Below are 10,072 nucleotides of genomic sequence, written 5' to 3'. Positions count from 1 at the left end.
TGGCAGGGTAAGAAACGTGGTCCATCTGTAATTGGGGGCTTTATTCCAGAAGGAATTCCCAGCCCCATCTTGGAATTCTCAGCTCGCAGGTGTGCTGTGAGCTCAGTGGGCTGCCGGGGCAAGGAGAGAGGAGGTGAGGGGTGCCGAAGGCCTTCTTCACTGGTCCGTGGGGGGGTCACGTGCGACAAGGGAAAGCCCGTGACCCTGTGTGACCTTGGGCAAGTTCCTCCCTCTCCCAGGACCAGAGCAGCGTCCTCACTAAGCAAAGGAGGAGCTGGGTGACCTTTAAGGGCTCAGAGCCAGGAGCCGGGAAGCAGGAAATGCCTGGGTGCGCCGCCCGGCCTCAATTTCCCCATCTGTCGCCCTACGTAATTTCTAAAAGCACTGTCTTTTCTGAAAGAAACCAAGCAACAACCAGGCAGCCTGGACACCTGCAGTTGGTGCCAGGAGCAGCTGGCGGCCACTCCTCAGGAGGCCTGGCGCCCACGAGGTGTGGAGGGCGGGGTGGGGGGCAAAGGCCCGCGGGGCCGGGTCGGCCGGGCCACGTAGGAGTAACCCTCGTGCGGCCTGCGGTGGGGAGTGGCCTCGGCGTGGNTCTCGGCCCCGCCCCTCCCCTCGGCCCCGCCCTCCCCGCTCGGTCCCGCCCTTCCTGCCCGGGTGGCGCCGCCGCCTGCGCAGACCTTCCGCAGCTGGAGCGCGTGGGTCGTCCTTCCGGGGCCCAGGCTTACATGCTGCTTGTACCAGACCTTCTCGCCTGGTCGCCGTTTCGCGACAGGGGTGCCAGCATCAGGAAGTGACGGGCCAACCCCGGCGTGAAACGTGGTGTGTGGGTCTGTTTGCCTTCCAGGAAGCTGCAGGACCTCAGGGCCAGAGAGAAGGCCCTTCAAGGTTCCACCTTGCGGACACTGCTAGCCTGGGGCTTGTCCCAGAGCGGAGGGACAGAAAGCACTTGGATGGACACCTTCAGAAGTAAAGCGTGTAACATCAAGGAGCCAGCCACAGAGACATCCTTGCTGCATGCGTACACAGCACTTTGAAATTTACAGAGTCCTGAGATAGTCATGCTCTTTCTGATTCTTCTTTCAGTTTGTCTAACACGAAGTTTGGGCCAGTCACAGGGCCTTTACATTTGGGGTTCCCGTGCCTGGCACACTGCCCGGAGACCTTCCTTTTCCTGCGTCTGTTTCCAGCTTTCCACTCAGGGTGGCACCTGTGAGTCTTCGCTGATCACCAAGCACATTCAGTCATAGAACAAATATTTACTGAGCACCTACTGTGTGTCAGGTGCTGTTCTGAGCACAGAGAATCACACACCAGGTTCTGTTCCTGTTCTTTTTTAATGGTAGCATTTACCACTGTATGGAATTAATTTATTTTCCTGTTTGCAGTCTATTGTCTGCCATCCCCACTAGACCTTAAAAATTCTTGAGTGTAGGGGTCTCGGCTCACCTTGTTCTCTGCAGTGTGCCCAGCTCAGGGACTGTGCTGGACACTTGGTAGGTGTTCAGAATTTAATGAGCGCAAGAATGGCTCATTACTCCTCTGTCAACCCTGCGAATTCTCATCACACCCATTCTACAGGGTAGGAAACTGAGGATCAGGTCCAGGCTGTGCAGAAGCCATAGAGCTCATGAGTGCCAGAGCCAAAGCCAAAATCATCGTGGCCATAAAGGCCACAAAGCTCTTCCTCCTGGTGAAGACAGCCCCAATACCATGAATGGAAAAGGCACTGGACAGGGTCTGAGACCAGCTTCCAGTGCAGAGCTGTTGACTCATGACCCTTGTGGAATGCTCTGGGCTTCCATCTCTTCATTGCCCCACTGGCCAGTGATGACCAAAAAGAGCAGCGCTCCCTACCACCAGGGCTATTGTGAGGGTCAAATGGGTCCATGGTGGGCACTCTTCAGGGGCTTAGGGGCGTATACATGATCATACGGGCTTTGTGCAAGATGGAATATTAATAAGCATATGGAAGTGGACGCCAACAGAAAACCTTCAGCCAGCCCTCCTTTGCTCAATGTCTGGTGGCCCCTTCCAGCAAGACTGTGTGGAATGGTGCTGGACCAGGCACCACTCCGCACAAAGGTTTTGCCCGGTCTTTGTTGAACACTCTTGACTCTGGACACTGGATCCGGTTACAGCCATGCCCACTAACCATTCTTACCCCAGCCACCCCCACGGAACAGCACGGGACCCAACCCATAACCAAGGCTACAGGTAGGAAAGGTGGAGAAAAGATGTTTACCCCTCTGGTATATGCCTTTGAAAGTGCTGCGGTTTGGTGTTGGACACTGAAGAATTTACTTTCCTCATCTGTAAATCGAGGATAATTAGGGCCTCCACAACCTACGAGGATCGTTGTGAGGATTCAATAAGAAAATAAAGGGAGGGACGCCTGGGTGGCTTAGTCGGTTAAGGGTCCGACTTTCGCTTAGGTCATGATCTCGCGGTTCGTGGGTTCGAGCCCCGCGTCGGGCTCTGTGCTGACTGCCAGCTCAGTCTGTGATTCACTCTCTCTCTGACCCTCCCCTGCTCACGCTGTCTCTCTCTCTCTCCTAGAAATAAAGAAAAAAATTAAAAAAAAAAAGAAAGAAAGGGAAAGTGCTTTGAAGAGTAGCATGCAAGACACGCTCAGAAAAAATAAGAAATGATTACTCTTAGTAAAAGTTATTTCTACTAAGATGTTTTCTATCAGCTCCTCCCAAAGGAATGTTTAGGGGATTGTGCTGGAAGTTCTGCCTTCTCATAACCACTAACTCATTCAACCAGAATAAACAAATAAATACTTTTTGGTGTGAATATGTCCCAGTATTACCCAAGCCATACTTCTATTAAAAAATTATTCCAGGGTGCCTGGGTGGCTCAGTGGGTTAGGCATCTGACACTTGATTTCGGCTCAGGTCATGATCTCACAGTTTGTGGGATTGAGCCCTCGCCCCGCAACAGGCTCTGGGCTGACAGTGTGGACCCTGATTGGGATTCTCTCTCTCTCCCTCTCTCTCTGCCCCTGCCCTGCTGACGCTTTCTCTCTCTCAAAATAACTAAATAAACTTATTAAAAAATAATTCATTGTGTATCTGAAATTCAAATGTAACTGGATATCTTATATTTTATCTGGCAATTCTGCTTGAGCCCCACCCCCAGAGATTCTGATTCTGTTGGTCTGGGGTCTGGTCAGGCATAGACATTGTTCACAAGCTAATGTGTGCTTAGCTTCAGAGACCACTGATGTAGGCCTACGGATTTTATTCTGCATGAGATGGAGAATTATAGAAGGTCCAGGGCAGTGATATGACATGATCTCATCTTTTAAAAGGATCCTACTGGCTCCTCGCAAGGATGCGGGGGTAATAGTTGCACAGGCAACTGGTGAGGAAGCTATTGCAATAGCCAGGTCGAGGAAGGGGCTTTTATCTGTTGAGTGCCTACTGCGGGCTAGGCATAATCAAAGTACATCCTGGAGGCATAGATTCCGGAGTCTAGCCCCAGAGCTATTCAATTTAGAATTTTTCAGGGGTGTGGAAGCCTGAGAATTTATATTTTTAACAAGTTCTCCAGGTGATTCCAAGGATCAGTCAGGTTTGGAACAACTAAATGATTGGATTGGATTCTCCCCAAAATTGTAACCATGGATACCATTTAGGGAACACTGTCCTGTGGCTGATGCTACATGCTTTCCATACTCACTTTATATCATTTGGTCCTGTGCAGTGGATACTGTGATTAGCCCCATTTCAAAGGGGAAGGGACTGAGGCTCAAAGGAGTTAAATAACTTGGCCAATGTTACCTAGCTGCAAGATGGGAGAGCTGGGATTTGATCCCAAACTTGGCGGAATCTGCTATCCTATGCTTTCAGAGGCTTAAATATCAATGCAGGTTCAGAAATACTAGATGACTTTCAGGTCATGAATCCCCAGTAGGAGACGGCCTCTTCACTGTGTCCAGTAGATGTCTGTCCTTCCAGGATGTAGGTGGGACTGGCCCGGCACTGGTGTTCGTTGAATGGAACTGAATTATGGGGGTGACATCATTGAAGGCGGCCCCTCATTCCCTCCTGCAGAGAATCCTTATGATGCCCTTGTGCTGAACGACCCAGGAAAATGTTTATGGTCACTTCTCTCCTAACGACACTCAGAAATAAATAGGGCTCCCAGGGGGAGGAGCTGGACACACCTCCAGAGGAGGCCCAGGGTGCAGGGTGCTGCAGATAGTTTGTGGTTACCATGGATATTGTTATATTGATGAGCAATCCCTTGTTTGCGTTTCCAAGGCATCTTTCACCCAGAGAACAAAACATCTTTTTGTTAATTGGACCTTCAACTGGTCCAGTGAATTCGATGGAATTGGCTAAGCTAGGCAGAAGGTTGATGTGAAAGCCGCTTGGGTTAGTAGTTTCCCGCATTGTTCCTGTGTATTAGGTGATAATTTTGCAGTCCTCTGTCTTATCTCTTACACAGACGCTTGGGTGACGACCCCTGCCTGCTTCTTATTGAAGAATGCTTTGTACTTGCCCCTGGTCTGATATTTTCTAATGGATGAGACCCACATCATTAGTGGTATATGAGATAACTTCAGTGGGCACATGAACTTACATTAAATCTCCTTTGGCCACTCCGCAACCTAGGAATGTAGGTACTGGCTGCACGCTTGAGAGAATGGATCACGGAAGAGGCTGACTCCTGCGGGTCTGAAGTGAGCTTGGGACTGTTTGGACAGGGAACGTGGGGGTACTAGGGATCCATGGTGTGGGCTCAGGTGGGCACATCCTCTTGGTTTTGTAGATTCCTCTCTCCATTGGGGTGGGCATGGCTAGCGGAGGGTCAGAGTGGGGTTCTCTAAAGGCTGGAGCCCAGAGCAGAGACTGCTCTTGCCAGTATTGATTGGGCACCCTGCAGCCCAGAAAAAATCAGGTTCCTCTTAAGGCAGGAGGTAGAATGACTGTTGAGCAGGCAGCCCTCAATGTCTGTCCCAGTGTCCATTCAGTGGTCTTAAGTCTTACTGACTCTCACCTCTCTAGGACCTGACCCAATGCCTAGTATATGGTAGGTGCTCAATAAATACTTTCTGAGCGATTGAGTGCATGGATGAATGAATGAATGAATGCTATTTGAAACTGTCCTTCATCTCCCTCACACAGGAGTGGATGCGGTTGGAGGCCAGAGTCTAGAAGGAAAGCCCTGAGGGAGTTTGTTCAGGGTCCAGGGTGGAGCAATAGCCAGAACTCCTGACATCTTATGTGCTGTCCCTCACCTCCCACACCCATCATTGGCCCCGCCTTCCTCCCCCTGACAAATCCCCTGCTCAGACACATCTACTCTCTGCCCCTGACTATGCTGTGTACAATCCAGCTTCTACGCTTTCCTCACACTTCCTGCTGCCTGCCATACTCTCATTCAACCCATTTTTTTCTGGCCATTCAAATCAAATCCTTGCTTCAAGACCCAGCCGGTTCCCATAGCCTTCCTGAGGCCTGCCTTGGCTGCCCCAACCCCTTCCTCTTGTCTGCCCTAGGAGTTCACAGATGCTGTGTCCTGCCCCAGACCCTCTTCCACTTAACATTCAACAGAGGTCATAGGCCTCACCAAGCACTGGCTTTCATGTTGGGGAAGGGATGAGGAGGTATCAGAATTCTTTGGGTAGCTAGCTGACCTAAAGAGAAATATTCAAGGATATGACAGGGGTCATATGGACAGGCAGGATAGGATTGGCAGACAGCTAGGACTCACCAAGACGAGTGATTAGCGAAGTCAGGACATGAGGCTTATCTCTTTGCCACTCAGAGACCACGTGGCCTCCCTCTTGTCTGCCTCTCTGTGAGTTTCAACTTCATTAGTCAGTTGCATGCAGCTTCCTACCTTTGACATGCACATGGCCCCATATCAGCTCCATAACTTTCACTGCACATGACCTTGTCACTCAAGCACGTGCAAATGAGTCAGCGTTCCTGTGGTACATAAGAAACAGCCCAGTCAAAATGGTATAAGCAAAGAGAGGGGATTCACTGACTCATGGGGCTATTGAAAACTCTAGAAGGAAGTCATGTTTCAGGCATGCCAGATCCGGGTACTCAAATAAAAATGATTAGGAACTTCCCTCTATCAGGGAGAACCCTGGGCTCAGCCTCCCTCTGGGTTGGCTTTACTGGTAGAAAAACCTTTCCCTTAAGGGTGCCAAGACTGACACCAGAAAATCCAGACAAACATTCTACCAGCTTAGCAACTCTGGTGGAGAAAACACTCCCTCCGCGTAGTGCTAGTAAGATTCCTAGGGAGAGCTGTCACTGGCTCAGTGTTGAACCAAATTCTGCGGTCGGGGCTAATGATGCTTTGATTGGCAGGTTCGGGACACATACTCTCCCCCCAAAATTCAAATATGGTTTATTGTCATCAGAACCCGCCTGGACAGAGATTGAGTGGGGATAAGGCAAACCCTTCAAAGAGAATTCCAATCAAGGTGGAGGTTGACCTCTAATTAGCTGGGGTCAGAGTGAGGGATTGGGGTACACACCTGCCCCTCACATAGGTTCTCTATGGGGGCCATCCAACTACTGTCTGTCTGCTCAGTGCCCCTCATTCTTCTGCAAATAGCACCATTCTTTGTTCTAGGTCCTTCTCCCCCATCACAAGATTCTACTGGGGCTGCCAATCACAGCCCTGCTGGTCATGGAGGGCATGTGACCTAAGAGAACCAATCAGAGTCCTTCCTTGGGATTTGTCATCATTTACCAAAGGAAGAGACTTAACTCTGTTTCTGGAGGTGAAGCTCAGAAGACACCACTGGCAGGAGATGGTCACGTTACCAAGATAATGGAAAAAGTTGACTAGAGAGAACAAAACCCAAATGCAGAGAGAAAAGGAGACAGAAATGGGGAAAAGTAGTCTGAATGAAGAAGGCCCAGACCCGAATTTCATCATTACCAATGCCCGCCAGGAAACTGCCTTTCCCACCATTTGGTTATATAAGCCAGTACCTTCATATTTTTGCCTAACTAGAGCAGTTAATATTTGGGTAATTGGCCTGTGGTCTGTACCACGATACCATGCTAGTGGTCTCCATAGGTTCGATGCTCACTAGTCTGTGATTATTTCCCCTTTTTAGAGATGTGGGAATTGAGGTTCAGAGAGTTTGAAATAAGGAATTCATTCATACAGCCAGTAAGTAGCAGAGTCAGGACTCGAAGCAGACAGATTGTCTACCGCGAACACTCACGATATTCCGGGAACGTTCCATCAGATACAGCTAAGTGACTCAAAGTCCAAACTCTGGAATTGGACTTCTGCGGTATACTCTTTGCCCTACCACTGCCTCACTATGTGATCTCGAGTAAGTTACTTAACCTCCCTGTGCCTCAGCATCCCTGTTGGTAATCTGGGGGTAATAATAGTACCTATCTTACAGCATACGTGAAAACACTTGTAATATGCTTTGCGTGGTGCATTCAAGTCACATCAGCAATTATTTTGTTAATTGTTGTTGGAAACACTGCTAATGCTGAGGCTGATAACAGAAGAGGTGAATTCTAGGCTTTAACAGACTTCCTTATCAATAAGATCGAATAAAATAAGATGAGCCTGTTAGTGCTTTCTGGAACTCAACCCATCTCTTTCTCCTTGTCTTCTCCCTCCCTTCTTTAATTCCTCATGGTCCCCAGTGCCCAGCCATGGATGACTTTACTACTCGCCCGGCAACCCTACGAGGTATAGGTGAGGTGGCCTGTGAATGGTGACACTAGAATTAAGCCAGGTATGTCGGACTCGAAGGCCACAGAATAGGGAGACGGTCCAATGAGGGTGAAATTTGGCCCCTCCCTGCAATCCCTAATTCCTAAGTTCTGCCCCAGATCAGCCTGTCCTGGACAATGTTCCCACTCTGGACTGGCTTTACCCCACTGCCAAGGCCGGTCCCCAGCCTGCTGTCATACTGAACAGGCCCCAGAAAGCCCATTCACCCACAGGGGTCACTGACTGATGATAAAGGCAGCCTGTTAGGACATGGGATTCTCACTCAGTAGCATTCTGAATCCTCACGGGGGCTCTGGAAGGTGTGTGGCATCCTTCTCCACATTATAGGCAAGCAAAGTGAGGCTCACAGAAGTCCTATAACTTCTACTGGTCACACACTGGGTCAGACTTGGCTTTGAGCCTAGGCCTGCCTCTCTGATTTCTTCCACATGCAGCCTTTGGCTGCCCCGTCTGTTTCCCCCGTCTGTTGGCCTCTAGCGCTCCCCGTGTGGGTCGGGACCAGCTGGGCTTCAAAGGGGGTGGGGACAGCACTGTCAGGGCCTCTTTCCCCTGGGGCGGGGGGAATGCAGGGCACACTGGTTGGGGCCATGTGCTCACGTAGCTTCCTGCAGGGGAGGTTGGGGCTGGGTAGTTGAAGTCTATAGGAAAGCCATTCCATTTTTATACTTCTGTTTTCTCTGTCTGTAGCTTAGACAATGGGTTCTGGAATTCTCTGGCCTCTCTGCGCACCTGATCCCTGGAGTTTAGAGGCTCCTGAGGTTATTTCCCGTTTCTCCCTTGCAAGCCCACAGACAGCAGCCAGCTTTCTGGTTGTTTCAGAACTGCATGTGAAGGAGGCAGCTTAATGGGGCAGAAAGAACACTGCACTAATTCCTTGGGGAGCTCTGGAAGCGATTGGCCGTGTGACCTTCGGCAGGTGCATTTACCTCTCTGATCCCCAGCCTCTTCATTGGCAAGATGATTTCTACTTCCTAAGGTTGGGCCGAAGATTCAGCTAGATAAAGCATATAAAATAGCGCAGTCCTTGGTGCATAATACACACTCAGTAAACATGTGGCCGCCATCCTGATAGTGGAAATAGTATCACTGGCGACTGAGACCTTGGTGGAGGTTTTCTTCTTGGTGGAGAGTCTAAGAACTAGATGGCATGGGAGTGGAGGTGAGTGGGAAGAGAATGTTCTTTCCCTATCCTACTGGGAACCATCCCAAACTGCACCTGCCCTAGGCCAGCTCAGGAAATGTGGAATAGTTTCCATCATTGACTCGTCCTGGGCGGACAGAGTGTTCTTCAGGCCCACTGGACCTTGGCTTAAGTGTGTGAGCACATGCATATGTACTCACACTCACATATGCTCTCTCAAGGAGTCAATAAGGCCAATAGCATGGGGGTCATAGAGTTTCCTTGGAAATATCTGTATAAAGAATAAAGGCAGGCACCCCGATGTCAGGAACAGCTAATTGCATACATACTTATATTCTGAGTTTTCTTCGTGTGGATTCAGAGGAGATGTGACTTGTGTCCACTGTTCAGGGACGGAGTAGCGCTCTCAGTTCCTGGGCTTCAGGGGTCTTAGGAGAAAATTCAGTCCAATTAGCATATTTCAGGGAAAATGAAACTCAGAGAGGCAAAGCGCCTTGCTGGACAAGACATGCCCATGGGGCCAGGATCAACCCTTTGTGCTCTGCTGTCGGAGTGCTCTCATTCCTCTCCGACAGAGGTATGACCAGAAACTGTCATCTTACCGGGAGGAAGGGGGGAGTAGGGAAGGACAATGAATTGTGCTCAGTGAGCCCCTCTGAGGTTTCAAGTCTGCTTCCCAATTACGAAGCCTTTGGAAGGAAACAAGGTATCATCTCCCGCCCTCCACTCCCCTGCACGCCCAAAGGTCCCTTCCGGCTAGACGTGAGCCTGGCAACCATGGGAGGTCATTCCCTCCAGCAGAAGCCTCCTCTGTGTTCCAGAGCAGCCTTTCCGACAACCAGGACTGTCAGGGTGAGGCGGGAAAGGTGGTGTTATTGTCAAGGACCGTTGCATTTATGGGGCATCTTATCTTTACGACAAAAGCTCAGATGGGAATTGAAATGCAATAAACCAAGAAAGCAGCAGCCATAAAGAGTTGGTTCTGTTGCATGAGATGGGGCACCTGATGCGCAGCGGACCTGCTGTTGGGAGGTGGGGCTCTTAGTCCTTGTAGACCCGAGATTCTCTGTTAAACCAGAGCCCAATGACCCAGGGGCTGGGAAATCCAGTGGGGATGCTGGGAGTAATTCCCAGATTCCCCTGTGTCCCCTCCACCCCTCCCCAGCTCTGCCAACTCAATGTGGGATT

Source organism: Crocuta crocuta, unplaced genomic scaffold (assembly GCF_008692635.1).
Source record: "Crocuta crocuta isolate KB4526 unplaced genomic scaffold, BGI_CrCroc_1.0 scaffold127, whole genome shotgun sequence".
NCBI classification, from domain to species: domain Eukaryota; kingdom Metazoa; phylum Chordata; class Mammalia; order Carnivora; family Hyaenidae; genus Crocuta; species Crocuta crocuta.
This window is presented reverse-complemented; position numbering follows the sequence as displayed.